The 18000-nt window shown below is 33.0% G+C and overlaps 1 long non-coding RNA gene and 6 other non-coding genes across 7 annotated transcripts; 3 read left to right on the top strand and 4 right to left on the bottom strand.

Moving 5' to 3' along the window:
- Positions 1–846: 846 nt before the first annotated feature.
- Trnat-agu (transfer RNA threonine (anticodon AGU)) lies at positions 847–920 on the bottom strand. The gene has a single exon. It is a non-coding gene; the product is annotated as a tRNA-Thr (tRNA).
- A 1906-nt stretch (positions 921–2826) lies between these two features.
- Trnad-guc (transfer RNA aspartic acid (anticodon GUC)) lies at positions 2827–2898 on the top strand. Its single transcript has one exon. It is a non-coding gene; the product is annotated as a tRNA-Asp (tRNA).
- A 222-nt stretch (positions 2899–3120) lies between these two features.
- Trnad-guc (transfer RNA aspartic acid (anticodon GUC)) lies at positions 3121–3192 on the top strand. Its single transcript has one exon. It is a non-coding gene; the product is annotated as a tRNA-Asp (tRNA).
- Positions 3193–3414: 222 nt separating this feature from the next.
- Positions 3415–3486, top strand: Trnad-guc (transfer RNA aspartic acid (anticodon GUC)). Its single transcript has one exon. It is a non-coding gene; the product is annotated as a tRNA-Asp (tRNA).
- A 1092-nt stretch (positions 3487–4578) lies between these two features.
- On the bottom strand, positions 4579–4652 carry Trnat-agu (transfer RNA threonine (anticodon AGU)). Its single transcript has one exon. It is a non-coding gene; the product is annotated as a tRNA-Thr (tRNA).
- Positions 4653–5580: 928 nt separating this feature from the next.
- Trnat-agu (transfer RNA threonine (anticodon AGU)) lies at positions 5581–5654 on the bottom strand. The gene has a single exon. It is a non-coding gene; the product is annotated as a tRNA-Thr (tRNA).
- Positions 5655–13456: 7802 nt separating this feature from the next.
- LOC126879280 (uncharacterized) lies at positions 13457–17745 on the bottom strand. The gene is made up of 2 exons (XR_007696024.1): positions 17030–17745; positions 13457–13810 (listed from the first exon to the last, which is right to left on the bottom strand). It is a non-coding gene; the product is annotated as an uncharacterized LOC126879280 (long non-coding RNA).
- Positions 17746–18000: the final 255 nt, after the last annotated feature.

The raw sequence follows: 18000 nt of genomic DNA, 5'->3' as shown, positions 1-18000 counted from the left end.
CTAGATGTAATAAAACCAAGTGCACGCATAACCCTCCGTAGCATAGTGGTCAGTATCCCGCCTGTCACGCGGGAGACGGGGTTCGATTCCTCGCCGTGGAGATTCTTTTTATATAAGGGACTATTGATTTTTCAAAAGCTGTGGTCCGGCGACATGGATAAACAAATGTATTAAAATCAACTCGACGATAGGATAAGAGCTTGAAGAATAATAAGCAATCGAGGAAAAACATAAATTAAAAAAAAACAAGTCAGGTAATTAATTAGAGACTAATTCTCCTCCACAAGCATTCAGCATGAATACCATCTCTGTTTTTTCTTCTACAAAACCTACCCAACAGAGATATAAACCACTTCCATATGGTATCTTTTCAGGGCAAAAGAATTAGGTAATCATTATCCCCTTCTCCTGTAAACGCGTCCTCTAGAATAATTATTACATATTGGCGTTAGATTTGGTCCCATTGTGTTAGCTCCTTCTAGAGTTAAGTTGCCATACTTCGGCATTCTCCAACCTGTCACCAGCTGTCAGTGATATTCCAAACTTCTCTCAAGGCTTCTTTAATTTCTTTAGTATATCAATTTCACACCAACGATTTCCTCTCTTGTAGAAAGGCACTTTATCCAACTAAGTCTGGGCGCGTTATATTATTTGATGTGGTGAAAAATATCAACGAAGGGTCAATGATTTAATGCTCTACCAGATGTTTGATGTTAACATGTAATAATATTTTCGGTAGTATACTGGTCAGTATCCCCGTCTGTCACGCGAGAGCTTAGTGGTCGATTTTTAGACGGGTGGGTATTTTTTACTTAGTCTGTTTAAATGTCAAACTTTGAAAAAGAAAGGCCCCGGCGAGATTCGAACTCACGATCTCCTGTTTACTAGACAGGCGCTTTAACCAACTAAGCCACGGCGCCGTTATTTTCAGAGCCAATTAAAAAAACCAAGCACAAAATCAATTAACAAATAGAAGAGGGAATAATAAGAAACAGAAACACATATAGTTTAGTAGATAAAGCACAATTGTAGAATAGAGCAAGCCAGTAGGTAAACCTAATTTGAAAACAGAAATATTCTTTAACCTTCTAACTAGCTCCCCTGTGAGAAGAACAGAGGTCATAAAAAAATGATTACTTGCAGTTGGTGAGCGAAGTGTGTAACAATAAAAAGCGAGCAGTGTTGACACAAAACGTCGAAAGACACCCAATAGATACCATATTATTCATTGTATAAAAAACGTCTTACCTACTATACTATACGTCGAATGGGCATGCATTCAAATGATCTCTCTTCGGTATTGAGTGTATAATAATTATGATATTTATAGTGGTCGTCATGATATTATGTATGGTCCGTTTCCAAAAACTTCTATCTCTGAACATTTCTATTTCGTCACATCGTGTACAGGTCTTTTGAGATTTATGTCAATCTGGTCAATCAAAGAATACCTAAACCAAAAAAATCCACTGTTCCGAGCAGCCAGCTTAAAAATTGAAACGCAATCGCAATTCTAATTGTGGGGTAATTCAAAAATGTTGTCTGTGGGGTACCGAAAGGTTCAGTATTGGGTCCTCTACTTTTCCTTATCTTTATTAATGACATCACTAGTTTAAAAATCGATGGAAAAGTTTTTCTTTTTGCTGACGATACCAGTATCACTTGGAGCAACTCAAATATCGCAACTCTTCATGCTACTATAACTTCTGATCTACTCACAATAAAATCCTGGTCAGATTCTAATTTACTCTCTTTTAACGTAGATAAAACAGTAGCATTACCCTATAAAGGAACTCTTCAACCCTTACCTCTTCATAACAGCCAGATCAGTATCGTTGATTGTGTAAAGTTTCTTGGTATTTCTTTAGATAGCAACCTTAAATGGTCCCTTCATATCGATGTGTTAAGCAAGAAACTATCCTCAGCTTGCTTTGCAATAAGATCTGTCTCTAAGGAAATAGATTTAGCCTCTTCCAAAATAACATACTTTTCATTGTTCGAGTCCCATCTTCGATATGGTCTGCCTTTTTGGGGTTTTAGTACAGCTGCCCAATCCGATGTTATTTTTAAATTGCAAAAAAGAGCAATCAGATATCTGTTTGGCCTCAGAAGAACAACACATTGCAGAAGCTACTTCAAAGATCACAGAATTCTAACATTACCTTCTTTATATATTTTAGAAACTGTTTGCTTAATTCGTAAACATCTACATGTTTTTCCAGAAAGACCTAGACATGACTATTCCACCAGAAATTCTACTTTTGACATCTATTTACCGATCCCGTCCAGTGAGTTAATAAAGAAATCTATATTATATTCTGCAAAAAAACTATACAACCATCTCCCTCTACAACTTAAATCTGCAACATCTTTCCCCAAGTTCCGTAAAATGACTAAAGCCTATTTATCTGAAAGACCATATTATTCAATAGCAGAGTTTCTTAACCAATAACTAAGAAATTACAGTATTGTTATGTATAAGTAGAATCTCAATCTATATTTGAGTGTCATATGCAGCAGCATAACTTATTAAATTTCTTATTAAATTTCTTAAGGTAGATTACGCAATTTGCAATTTTTTTTTTAATTTTGCAATAGATTGTTACTGATTTTTATTTGACTTTATTATGTTTTATTTATATTGACGATTTGTATAATTTTAGTAAATTGTATTTGTTATTGTTTTTATTTATGATTCTTGTAAGCTTTGTCTATAAAATTGTTAAATTTTTCATGACAATAAAGCATATTTCTATTCTATTCTAATAGATCCTACTTAACGTATTTATTTTAATCAAAAATTATAGAAATTATTGGATAATACAGTCCTCGGTAGTATAGTGGTCAGTATCCCCGCCTGTCACGCGGGAGACCGGGGTTCGATTCCCCGCCGTGGAGGACTTTTTTGTTTTATGTACTGAAAAGTTTGAGAAAATAATTGGATAAATTACACACAATTTTGGAACATTTGTATAAAGGAAAAAACATTGGAAATTATTTAAAACTATGGTTCTCATGAGATGTTTAATTTTTAGAGGTATGTCTATGTACTCGTATATTGTAACTTATTCTTATATATTTCGTTTTGTTCCAAGAGTATGAAATGATCAATAGTTACAATCCTCGGTAGTATAGTGGTCAGTATCCCCGCCTGTCACGCGGGAGACCGGGGTTCGATTCCCCGCCGTGGAGGACTTTTTTGTTTTATGTACTGAAAAGTTTGAGAAAATAATGGGATAAATTACACACAATTTTGGAACATTTGTATAAAGGAAGAAACATTGGAAATTATTTAAAATTATGGTTCTCATGAGATGTTTAATTTTTAGAGGTATGCCTATGTATTCGTATATTGTAACTTATTCTTATATATTTCGTTTTGTTCCAAGACTATGAAATTATCAATAGTTACAATCCTCGGTAGTATAGTGGTCAGTATCCCCGCCTGTCACGCGGGAGACCGGGGTTCGATTCCCCGCCGTGGAGGATCTTTTTATATAAAAGACAATTAATTTTTTAAAAGTTGTGGTCCGGGGACATGGATAAACAAATGTATTAAAATCAACTCGGCGATAGGCGACAAGCTTGTAGAAAAATAAGTAAACGAGAAAAAACATAAATATAAAAGGTAAAACAAGTTAGGTAATTAATTAGAGTTTAATTCTCTCTTCCACCAGAATGCAACATGAACACCATCTCTGTCTTTTCTTCTACAAAAAACTACCCTAAAGAGATATAAACCACTTTCATATTATGGTATCGTTTCAGCGCTGCAGAATTGGGCAATCATTATCCGATTCTCCTGTAAACGCGTCTTTTAGTATAATTAATACATATTGGCATTGGATTTTGTTCGATTGTGTTAGCTCCTTCTAGAGTAAGTTGCCATTCTTCAGCATTCTCCAATCTGTCACCAGCTGTCAGTGATATTTCATACTTATTTCATGGCTTTTTCAATTCCTTTAGTATATCTATTTCACACCAACGTTAGAAAACTGAATCGTTTCTCTCCGTAATCACACGTTATGGGCTGTATCTGTATCTTGGTTGTCGGCTGTAGTTATCAGTACCGTGATGTCGGCTGTATGACCTTGAGTCAGTATATTAAATTACATCCCAAACGGGCAACGTTCAAGCAAGATAAAAAAAAATTGGGAGCAAATGATTTTGTAAGTCCTTGGGAACTGGTCCTAAGGTACTACCGCTATTTCTTTAGCGTAATGCTGCGACCGGTATCCAAAAAAATTAAATTTGATGAGGATTTAATGTGATGAAAAAGATCAACGAAGGGTCAATGATTTAACGCTCTACCATATGTGTGATGTTAACATTAAATAATATTTTCAGTAGTATCGTAGTATACTGGGCCCGGATTACGAACACTCGATACGAATCGTATCCGCCATGTTTTCCCATAAGGCGCTACAATAAAACATGGCGGATACGATGCGTATCGAGTGTACGTAATCCGGGCCCAGGTCAGTATCCCCGTCTGTCACGGGAGAGTTTGAGTTTTGATTTCCATATGGAAGGGTCTTTTTTGCTTAGTCTGTTTAAATGTCAAACTTTGAAAAAGAAAGGCCCCGGCGAGATTCGAACTCACGATCTCCTGTTTACTAGACAGGCGCTTTAACCAACTAAGCCACGGCGCCGTTATTTGCAGAGCCAACCAAAAAAATCAAGCACAAGATCAATTACATATTAACAAATAGATAGAACAATAAGAAATAGAAACATCATAGCTTAGTAGATAACGTAGCTTAAGAACAAATGTAGAATAGAGCAAGCCAGTAGGCAAACCTATTTTGAAACAGAAATATTCTTTCAGCTTTTAACTAGCTCCCCTCTCAGAACAGGGGTCATAAAAAATGGTTACTTGCATTTGATGAGCGAAGTATGTATCAATAAAAAGCGAATGGTGTTGACCCAAAACGTCTAAAGACACCCAATTGATACCATATTATTATTCATCCAAAAAACGTTGTACTGTAAATCGGATGAGCATACATTCAAATGATCTCTCTTCAGTATTGAATGTATAATGATATAGTCTTCGTCACTTATAGTGGTCGTCATGATATCATGTACAGTCCGTCTCCATAAACTTCTATCTCTGTACATTTATATTACGTCGTGCATAGGTCTTTTGTGATATATGTCAATCTGGTCAATCAAATGATGCCCCAACCAAAAGATCCACTGTTTCGAGCAGCCCGCTTGAAAATTGAAACGCAATCCTAATAGATCCTACGTAACTTATTTATTTTAATCCAAAATTATAGAAATTATTGATATCGGCTGTATGACCTTGAGTCAGTATATTAAATCACATCCAAGTAACGGGCAACGTTCAAGCAAGATCAAAAAAAAAATTGAGAGCAAATGATTTTGTAAGTCCTTGGGAACTGGTCCTAAGGTACTACCGCTATTTCTTTAGCGTAATGCTGCGACCGGTATCCAAAAAAAATTAAATTTGATGAGGATTTAATGTGATGAAAAAGATCAACGAAGGGTCAATGATTTCCATACGGGAGGGTCTTTTTTGCTTAGTCTGTTTAAATGTCAAATATTGAAAAAGAAAGGCCCCGGCGAGATTCGAACTCACGATCTCCTGTTTACTAGACAGGCGCTTTAACCAACTAAGCCACGGCGCCGTTATTTGCAGAGCCAACCAAAAAAATCAAGCACAAAATCAATTACATATTAACAAATAGATAAAATAATAAGACATAGAAACATAATAGCTTAGTAGATAAAGTAGATGAAGAACAAATGTAGAATAGAGCAAGCCAGTAGGTAAACCTATTTTGAAACAGAATATTCTTTAAGATTCTAACTAGCTCCCCTGTCAGAACAGGGTCATAAAAAAATGATTACTTGCAGTTGATGAGCGAAGTATGTAACAATAAAAAGCGAATGGTGTTGACCCAAAACGTCTAAAGACACCCAATTGATACCATATTATTATTCATGCAAAAAACGTTGTACTGTACTTCGGATGAGCATCCATGCATATGATCTCTCTTCAGTATTGAATGTATCCTACAGTGGTCGTCACTTATAATGGTCGTCATGATATCATGTACAGTCCGTCTCCATAAACTTCTATTTCTGTACATTTCTATTACGTGGCGCATAGGTCTTTTGTGAGCTATGTCAATCTGGTCAATCAAATGATGCCCCAACCAAAATATCCACTTTTCCGAGCATCCACCTTAAAAATTGTAATGCATTCCTTACGGATTCTATGTAAATAATTTATTAATCCAGTATTATAAAACTTATTACTGGTTTACTACGTATAATCCTCGGTAGTATAGTGGTCAGTATCCCCGCCTGTCACGCGGGAGACCAGGGTTCGATTCCCCGCCGTGGAGGATATCTTTTCTTCTAGAGTTTCTTTAATAAATCGAACTCTAAAAAACGAAAGGTCGTAGCGAGATTAGAACTGACGATTTCCTTTTTTCTAGAAAGGCGCTTAATCCAACGAAACTCGTTCGCGTTGTACTTAATGTGGTCTTTTTTACTTAAAATCTGTTTAAAAAGTCAGATTTTGACAAAGACAGGCCCGTATTGGAAATCCTGTACAGTATAACTGGAAAGTATGTAGTGATTGAATAAACCCACGTAAGTCAGCTTATTTATTCCTGCCTCCTGAAGTTAAATAAGATCCAGGTATGAGATAGAGTGTTAGAATACACCAGTTATCTAATATTTGCCGAAGACCTTTTTATACATTATCATACCTTCTTCCTGTTTGTCGTGTGTTTATTATGTCTTTTTTGTGAACTAGTCGCATTCAAATTGAAGAAAACTGAAGAGCTTCTAATACAGTCGAACCCGCTTATTGGAATAGCCTTCGTGCCAAGCAAAAATATTCTTATAACCGGAATATTCTAATAACCGATCATTGGTTGCTGGTCGTAATAATAGTGCATACCATGTTAATATTTATGCATATGGTTTTAGATCTTATAATGTCAATAATACAATAGCGTAACTTATTTATTAAAAGACCTAATTACATTAAGTATATTATGTGGATGCATACAGTAATTAATACGAAATTTATGCAAAATATAGATTATGTAAATATTTTCGTATTGAAATACATATAAAAAAAATACTTATTTAGTCTTGAAAAGTATTCGGTAATTGTAGCTTGTTTTTTTATTACATAAAATACTAGTCACTTGTTGCTCTAAATCTAAATTATAAAAATTAGAAAAATTTACATTGGTTTGGCCATTCAGAAAACGTCTTATCTTATAACATTACAAGCGATTAGGATGGGCGCACTGTTTTTTAAAAATTTTATAACGGGCACGTGGGTAGCAAAATATGTATAGTTTGTACACAAAGGAAATTATTTTATGACCTGAAAATGTGAATTTGTCGGCGTCCGATTGAATTGGTACTCATAACAAACTAATAAAATATTTATTACCTGACAACCCTAATATAAAACAGCACTATATGCCGTCGAAGCCCTTGGCGGGAAACCATAATACAAGACATAATTTAAATTTTTAGGAAATTGTAGGTAAACATTCATTCGTCGACCTGAAAAATATTCTAATAAGCGGTATTATTTTATTAATACGTATTCCAATAAACGGATAAATTTATTAAGGAGTAAATGGAAACTTTCGGAACCTCGAATTTATATTCCATAAACCGGGATATTCCTATAACCGGTACTCTAATAGGCGGGTTCTACTGTAATCTTAAAATAAAAATCGCTGTGTCTAGGTAGACGCTAATTTGTACGCAAATAAAAAAGTCAGATAGGGTAAGGAAAGGTATATTGGTGATAAAAATGAAAAATACTAATAATATAGGAACTTGACAACTAAGCAAGAAATAAGTTTTGAATAAAAATGTATACCATTTTTGCCATTGCAACTGAATAAAAATGGTATACATTTTTATTTTATATTAGTATTACTCCTATAGAGTAACTAGATCCATTTTTCGTTGGAACTTTACCAAGCTACAGACGGGGGTTGTGAATTGCATAGTGTAGAATTCCTTCCCTTTTGTCTTCACTGCAGCATCCATCTGGATTGCATATTGTAGAAGCCTTGGAGGTGTCACCAGGAAAATGGACCAATAAGTTTTTCAACTAGAAATCTTTTAAAAATATTTTATTTTACAAATATTTTTATTAGGTTGAAAAACTTAGTCTTTTAAATAAGTTTTGCTTTATTATGTTACTTATTATTTGAATTAAATGTTTAGAAGAGTTAATTTAACAAAATATGAATAATAATGATAGTAAATGTCAAATTGACATACAAACTTATGTTAGGTAAGTTGGTGACACGGTAAGGTATATCGCTGATAGTGGTTAGAAAATTTGGTGAAACAACCGCAATTTAAGCAATTTAACTTACCTTGGCTAAATCCCGAATTCAATGCAGCCTTTTTTTATTGATAATTAGTTTATTGAATGATTTTATAAAGTTTTATAAAGAAAACAGCAATTATTTCAATAAATATGTAACCGTCTCTCACATTCAATAAGAAATGGCTCCATTGTCGACTGTCGTACAACGCAACGGTCAAAACAGTCTGTTTACTAAAAGCGGGTGCGCGCATTGCGAAATAGTAATATATGTGTCCTGCTTACACTCGTAACAACTTACTAGCGCTGTGTCATGAATGTGCTTGCATAGGGAACTGTGTGGTAATCTAATTAAAAATTATCACCAAATTACTTGTATCACCAATATACCTTTCCTTACCCTACATGCTAATTAAACTTCATCAAGCCAGTGACGTCATTATTTGGCTTGAGATGTGACTGTATATTTGGTACACGCTATTTTGACATGTTTATTGTTTGTTTGATAGAAAAATATTTGTTATTAAGGTAAGGGGAAGGGAAGCAGAACTATTCAGATGTTTCAAACTTAATTGTAATAAACCAATGTGTATATAAAGTATATACAGTTGAGTCCAGGGTTCTGTACCTGTGCGTCATCACTTAAAGCATACGAAATTAGTCGCAAATTTACTAAACGCAACAGCAAGTGACAGGAAATGACTACTGCTCCGATCACGGGTTATATTATAAAATTTGACGTTATCAAATAAATAGAATGTCAAAAAATGTAAGTTTGGCTTTAAAATATTGGTACAGAATTACAGCTACATCAATAGAATAAATTCTTTTAATATCATTAGTGATTAATAAATAAATAAACAATTTATTAAAAAATTCAATAACATACTTTCTTTTTGTCACTTTATTCACTTTGGCGGAAACAAACACAGATATTCCGTAACTGATAACTTTCTTCATAATCTGATATGAATGCCGTACAGGTAAGGATTGAAAATTCTTGGATATAGTAAAATTGAAACTAAATCATTTAAATATATTTTATTGCTGTAGATAAATGTTCCATTAAAAATGAACGGCGTTATATTTTTTAATCATCATTTGATGTTGTTAACGTTATAAAGTGTGTGCCGTACAGGAATATATGATTTCATAAGGTGATGAAAATTACTTGAAAAATCCTACTTATTTTGGGAAACCCTAAAGTTAAAAATATACGGCATGAATATTTTTGTCATCATTAGTCATAGAATATTTTAAAAATGTGTGGAAATATGATACTAAAGAGTACAATAATAGCTGGGAAATGAATTTTCCAAATAGTAAAATTGAAAAAATTCACCATCAATTTTTTTTGTGTCCACCTTTTTGTACGGCATTTTCACATAAAGTTTATAAACTGTAATAAATAACTATCTTCTAAAATTTATGCCGTTCAGGAAGTAATAATTTTTCACCACAAAAAATGGCGTTTAATATAGAACACTCAAAATTATGCAATAATAATTTTTTTCGCCAAATAATTTGTACGGCACTTATGTATTTCATACTTTTACAGTATAAGTAATACCCTGAAATTGGTGCCGTACTTTTCTGAATAATTTTTGAAATAGGGGTTGAAATGAGAATATTTACAAAAGGGTTGAAACCGTTTGAGCCAGTGCATTCGTACGGCATAATAAAATATAACTTTGAAATAGATATATTTACTTAAAATTATACATGCCTTACAGTTTTCTGTAATTTTTTCGTCAGTGAAAATATGTAGAAAATGAAAAATTTTTTTAGGCTGCAGAACCATTATTTTGTACGGCCTATAGTTTGAATGTCTTATTTTTGTAATATCTTCCTTATGTCTTATTGCCGTCATTTTAAAAATAATTTATTATCTGGTCCAAATGTGGAAAATTTGATGCGCCACTGTCAACACATGTGCCACTGAAAAGTGACGGCTTAGCCAGAGAACAAGGACCACAAAGGACCACAGAGAAGCGACACGCCTTTGATCCTTCGTGAGCACGCCGCCAATGACCTTGAAAGCAACCTGAACAACCAGCGTACCAATAGTCAGTGGGCATGTCACACAATACATATAAATTCGTAAATAAAATTAAGCATTTATGTTGACTTTCAATAAATATAAAATATTGCACCGAAAAAAAAGTTGCGTGCAGGGCCGACTTTTGTTGGCATTCTTTATAATAATGGAATCATTTTTGATTTACAAAAGGTTGCAAATATATCGCACAATGCAAAGTAATGGTGAAAATCATATTGATTGGAACCATAAATATAAATAGCTTTTTGTTTATCCTGATTTTGGCATTGAAAGACCAATAATAAAATATACCTATTCCCTACGGTAGGTGTGACATTCACTGATTGTTTTTGGCTTGGGCTGATACAAGATATAATTTGTTCGTCGGGGTATTTCCTAATAAATTATATTTTTTAATATGGGTTATCGAAAAATAACACAGCCATTGTAACTTCCACGGAAATGTCACAAACTCTGAAAGTTCCAATTCTCTTTGAGTGACAAATGTTCGTGATCGATAAAAAAACTTTATGTTGAAATCGAATGTCAATATTGTTATTGTCTTGGAAACGTATACCTTCTCTGATATATCTTTGGAGCAAAAGTATGAAGACATTTTACATTTAATTCTCTTCATGTTTCATAATTTGACAATGTTTCTTTAAGCGGAATTTTATCTCTGTAAATATTTTAAATTGGCTCTAAGCAGTACAAATATTGCCGAACGTCAAGAACCTAAAGCTTATCACGCACGGAAAACTATACTATAATATACGGTGATGAGTGCGCTAATATCCGAAAAAATAACGCAAAAGACGGAAAACATAATACGTTGTGTAATAAAACACAAGACTACAATACAATATCGATGTATCCACCTTTGTACCTTTGCATCCACAAAAGACATGTTAAACTACAAAATCGTCTACTTTCTTTGTTTCTAAAGATATTAGGTACATTCAAAAAAACAAACTATTCAGAAAACAACACTACAATACGATTCCGATGTATCCATATATATATAGGTAACCTTTTTTATTTATATTTAAATAATTAAAAGTTGGCAGACAATTTTTGTATACTGCACTGCAAAAGGTAGATAAGTATTTAGTTTTTTCATTATTGAATGTAAGTTTGTTTATTTGCAACCGTGTTTTTGCAATTTTGAAGTCTTGTTCTGCTATAATTTTAAGATTTTCTCAATTATCGGCCCAATTATGTTTCCAACAATTTTTGTTTGAATCGTACTTTGTTTTTGTCGTTTAAATAAGAAATTCTCGTGTATAGGACTCTTTATATTTTTTTATTTCGTAAAAATAGGATATCTTGGAGTGCGATAACATACGGAAAACATCTGTTGAATTTTTGACCTGGCTGACCCTTCGTAGACTTGCGTCTGACACCAAATTTAATATTTTTAATTTGAAATATCCCTTGCTTGGCAGAGCGAAGTTTAGTTTTTTATGCATTACGTAGGGGTAATTAAATTCAAGAAAATGAATCACTTTCGTCATGATTTATTATCAATAATATTTAATCAAGTCAAATTAAGACTATTAGATACGTAATAACTAATACTTATGTAAAAATTACAAAGCAATTACAATTACCTGTTATTATTCTTACGAAATCTAAATAAACTTATTTCTCTTCCTGTCGCAGATGAACATCCGTGAAACACATACGAGTAACCAGACATTTTAACTATTATAATTATATAAATGCTCAAACAAACTTTTAAGTCGAGTATTTACCATACACGCCTATGGACTATCGTAAAACAACCAGGAGGGACAGAATTAGCATGCTGGTGATACTTAAAGCAACCAGGTTCGCGCATGCGTCTTCAAAAACGGTACACGTTTTTAGTGCGGTTGTGTCGTTTCTCTGTGGTCCTTGTTCTCTGGCATAGCGCTCAAACGTTTTCTTTTAGGTTCTACTATTTCATTTATAGGCCCTTATGGTGCCTAAAATGATTAGCAAATTTTTCCTATGCGGCTCTTAGTCTATTACCACAGCATACACGCGGGCCACGCGGCTCAAGTTAGCGTGTACCAAAAAACCCACTCACAGTGCACGCTAAGTAATGACGTCACTGATTTGATGACGTTTAGCTCGCGTGTACCTAACTTTTTTATTTGCGTACAAGTTAGCGTGTACCTAGACAAATCGAATAAAAATCTGTATCACGCATTCACGCTGATCGTATTACGTACTAAAACTTTTTGCTTCTGCGAAAGCTTAACGTTTATTTCTTGCCCTAAAACCAAACTGAATTAAACCGACTTGGATGAATACATTTTTAATTGTGTTTAACGACGTAGAACAGTTCCTAGTGGCTCGTTTTCGTTTGTGTTTGTTTATATCATCAAAGCTAATTGAACGGTATACGACTTTGATGAAATGCAGCGAGTTAAGTTTAAAACAGTGCAGTTTTTAATTAGCTGTATCCTTATTTGCACACATTAATTCGGTCTGTGGCACATTCTCGCTTACCTACTTATTGTGAAAGAAAGCATTAATTATACGACTATTAGTACTTCGCAACACAGTCATTAAGATAATGAGCGAGTGTGTAAAGGAAGAAAGGAAATCAATATTTAACTCTCGATTTGAATAGGTGTATAGAACAGATATTGGAAACCGTAATGATTGGTTATATAGGTAATTAAAGTTGTGTTCAAAATTTACGATGAAAGTTTTATGATAATCAAGATATATTAAACAAAGACCATTCTAATAATCATAGTCCACAGTACATCGCCTTTTTGAAAGATTATTACAAAAGTCTTAAAAATAATGTAACTGCTTCGTTTGAGCGAGTCTACCACTTTATGAAAAATTTCAGAGTGCAGGTTGGACGCGTTTCCGCGTTTCGCGTCATTAACATTGAAACGAAATAAGCGATTGGACTACCCCAGCTAATTGAAATACCATTCGAAAATGATACTTCAATCATCCAAGATAGCCATCGCTACACCCTTTTAGCTCAGTCTCTCAAGGTGTGTGTTAGTCTTGTCCTAATCTTAGAAATGAACTATGAAAATTCGGAATGGAAGCAAACAAAACAGTATTTTAACTAATCATGTTTATTTTTTATAAAAATATAATAAAAATATGACTTAGTAAATTGCATTAACAAATATATTCGAATTCTTGCCAAAACTAACAATTTGTAGATTATACTTATGGCTTTGGTATCTGGTTCGATGGTAACTTCTTGATGTCGAATGGTACTGCTGTTGTAGACTTCTTGTAGGCCTGGGCGGATCTTCGGCCCTAGGCCCCTGCAGCTGAAGATGTTGGGTGCTGTAGTCTGGATGTCATGGTCAATCGTTGTTGTATAGCCCTAGTTCCATCACCGGTGTGGATGGCTTGATGTTGGAGGCTCCCGGAGGGAGAAAGGTTTATTCTATTCTCAAAAACTAGAAGAACAATGCGTGTATAAGTTTTAACATCAAGAAGAAAAGGTACCCTTTTCCAAAAAGTATTCAAACAGTAGCAGATGGCAAGAAGTAAATTAAATGGAATTAAGATGAGGAGAATAGTTAAAATTTTGATTATGTAACATGCATATATGTAAATTAAAAAGATATATTTAAAATCAAAATATCAGAACACATGGTTTAACATTGGGGTTAGGTTAGATATAAATAACATTAGAAAGACTGTTAGATGTTGAACTGTGATTACAAAAAATATAATACTGATTTCTTTCCCCAAGAGAAGGATGATTTGGAATAAAAATTATTTATTTTTCACATTACATGCCTTTTATAAGATTACCGCCACCATTTTGAGAATTAAAATGAGAGCGAGTAGGAATGAAGTATCACTTTCATGACAGTGTGACATAGGCAGTGGCAGACATGTTCCGTATTGAAAAACAGATACTTAGTAATAATACACAGAGTTCGTTCAGTATGTTCAATTGATGATTTAAATGAAAAGGGATATAGTAAATAGAAGATAATAACAGAGAATTAATGGAATATTAAAGAAAATAAAGTAAAATAATTATTTAAAAATAAAATATCAAAAATGTGACGTTTATAACGTTACAACATATTTACACTCTCGGACTAACGAAACGCGGCTGCAAATTTGTCGGACAAGAGATAGACAATCTTTATTAATTAAATATAAGTAAATACTTTAAATTGAAAATGTCACTCTAGGGCGGTAATTTTGTTATTACAAAACTCCTAATTTTCAATTTAAAGTACTTATATTTAATTAATAAAGATTGTCAATCTCTTGTCCGACAAATTTACAGCCGCGTTTCGTTAGTCCGACAGTGTAAATATGTTAATGACGCGGGACTCGGAAACGCGTCCAAAATGGACGACGTACTGTGGACTATCAATTTTGTAATAAATGTTAGAAAGGATAGTGACAAACGAAATGATCCCTAAATACCACGTATATAGTAAACTATTTGGATCTTTCACTTAGAAAGATAGAAATTAGAGCTGTGAGGCATTTACTTGATAAAAATCTACGTTTTTTATTTTAAAACTGGACAATGACCTCCCGCAATGATAGGTGCTGGCCCCCCTACTATTTTACCTTTATATAGGAGACGTGTCCGAAATCACAGAATATTATTTAGTACATAATTATATTTAGTAAGTTCTTTAAAGGTAAAATATTGCAAAACCTCTAAATTTTATAGAACCGCTTGGATTGACATGAAATTTGGCAAACACGTAGCTAACAAGTCAAAGAAAAAACTGATATTGTGCCGATGTGTGCTTTTGCCCTAGGGATGAGTTTCACCGTTTCACAAAAGTCCGGAAATGGATAAAATGACTAATTCCAAGCCACTTTTGTTCTATAAAGTTTTTTCACCAAGTTAATACTTCTTGAGTTATTTGCGAGTGAATATGTTAATTTTTCTACAAAATAACCACGTTTTCAGACGGTTTTTCCCAAATAAATCAAAAAGTAAGTATTTGGTTGAAAAAAAAATTCTTATCAAAAATATAGCACGTAAAAAAGTAAAAAACATGGTGTATATATTAGGTCACTATATCTAGTAGAAGCACAGTTATAGCTAATGAAAAATAGGTTCATATTCGTCAAGTCCCAAATCGAATATTTTACCGTGCTATAACCAAAAAACGAAGCATTTTTTGGGAAAACTTATTTTAACTGTTTTAATTTAAAAAATGCCTTTTAGTTTAAAAGTTTTTTAGCATCAAAACTAAACAACTTACGCTCAAAATAAAGTTGGTCCCTTTTTTTGGTAAGAAATCAGGAAAATCACCCCCTAATTAGCATTTCAAATGAACTTAATTGTTACCACTTCACAAGTTCTCGCGTATGTATCGATCATATGATCTGTAAGTTTATCGGTTCAAAGTCCTTATTTTTGAAAGAGCTGTAGTTAAAAGGGCTTGAACGAGTCACTTATCACGAGTGTATGCAAATTTCGAAACACCGAATCTTAACCAACTTTTGTCTTACAGAAAAAACAAAAAAAAATACAAAATATTCAGAAAAGTAAATTTTATTGTATAAAATTTTTGGTGTCTAACAATTTTTAAGTTATTTAAAAAAAAGCATTTTTTTCAAAATTAAAATTTTTAAAAATTTTACTTTAAAACCATTTTTTTTTTCAAAAATAAGCGCTTTGAATCGATGAAACTTACAGATCATATAAACACAACATAAGCAAAGTAACTTGTGAAGCGGTAACGATTAATTTCAGTTCAGTTGCTAATTTGGGGGTGATCTTCCTTATTTTTTTTTCCAAAACAAAAGTGACCAACTTTATTTTGAGCGTAACTTGCTTACATTTGATGGTAAAAATTTTTTTATAGCAATAGAAATGAAGATTTTTTTAAACACTTTGGAAAAGTTGAAATGTGTTTTCCCCAGGAATGCTTCATTATTTGGATATTTCACAATGAATTATTCTATTTGGAATTTTTCGAATAATAACCTATTTTTTATTAGCTATAGCTCTGCTTTTTCTAGGTATAGAGACTTAATATATACACCTTTTTTTCATTTAGGCTATAGTTTTGCTAAGAATATTTTTTTCGACAAAATGCTTACGTTTTGAGTTATTTGCGAAAAACCGTCTAAAAACATGGATATTTTGTTGAAATATGAACATATTCTCTTGCAAATAACTCGAAAAGTATTGATTTGGTTAAAAAACTCTATACAACAAAAGTTGCTTAAAATTCGTCAGTTTATCCATTTCGGGACTTATTTTGTACACATATTTTTTCACACCCGAGATGGGGTGAAACTCACCCCCAGGGTAAAAGCACACATCGGCACCATATCACTTTTTTTCTTTCACATGTTAACAATTAAAAAACAAAGGGGTTTTTAAAATTGTATAGCAAAAAATTCTTCGGGATTTCATCAATCGATGTTTAAAGAATATCTACCTACCTTGGCAACATAGAAATTTTCAGTTTTTCACATAGTGCTTGAAGGATAAAAATGGCCGATTTCGCAATTTTTAAATTTTTAATCGCTTATATGTCAGAAACTATCAACTTTAGAGAAGAATTAAAGACCTTTTTTGTTTGGAATGATCCAAAAAGCTTAAAAAGTTTTGTTCGATGCAAAAAAATAATTTTAGAAAAAAAAAAACAAAAAAATACGTTTAAAAAGTGACTCACTTTTGTACCAAGCAGCATGCAAATTTTTTAAAGGGGTCCTTTTTGAGTAAGATTGTGCAAAATCCGAATCAGAATATTTTTCCTAGCGGATTCGCAGTGGCTTTCTGGACTATCTTGTATATTTAGTACAATAAAATACTCGATTGTTTTTGTTACAAGGTAACCATATATTTGCAATATTTACTTGACATGAAACGTATCTACTATGAACTACGCCCAGTTATTACACCCATTACGTCTACGTTTTTGTTACTGTTACAACTCTCGGCCACTTGATTGACTAACAATCAGCCAATTTACACATTTACAATCAATGGTAAGATAAAGAACTTTGTTTTGAATGCGAAAAAACTAACAAATAAGTAGTATCTGACAATACTGTTATATGGTGACCCAGTTAACGGCGCACCGTTCGAGCTCTAATCGGTAAACATTAAACGTGAAAATATGTATCGACACTCTTATGTAAACTGAATATGTATTTGCTGGTTATAGTGCAGTCACTGAACGTGAATATGAGCTATTACCTCCCATTTCGGTGAACCTGCATCGATTGTGATGAAAATTGGTGAGTAGTTAGAGGATACCCCAAGAAACAAGAGCGGCATGGTGCTAACTTGCGCTTTTACCCTGGAGTGGATACCACTCCTTCTCGGTAGTAAAAATTATTTTATTAAAAATAGCCCCATAAATCGATAGAGGGACAAATTTTAAGCAAAATGTTATGTCAAATTATTAAAGTAAATTAATACTTTTTGAGTTATTAAAAATCAAAGATTTTAATTTTTCGTAAAAAGATGCATGTTTTGAAGCGGTTTTTCATAAATAACTCAAAAACTATAAGTTTTACAAAAAAGTTATTATTACCAAAATTAAGCTAATACAAAACTTAATAAATTTCTTACTTCGAAAAAAGTTTTAATTATAATTCAATGGGAGTTATAGGTAATTGGATGTATTATATTTTTTTT

Source organism: Diabrotica virgifera, chromosome 1 (assembly GCF_917563875.1).
Source record: "Diabrotica virgifera virgifera chromosome 1, PGI_DIABVI_V3a".
In the NCBI taxonomy this organism is placed as follows: domain Eukaryota; kingdom Metazoa; phylum Arthropoda; class Insecta; order Coleoptera; family Chrysomelidae; genus Diabrotica; species Diabrotica virgifera.
Note: the sequence above shows the minus strand (reverse complement) of the source record. Positions and strands in the feature narration are given on the sequence as shown.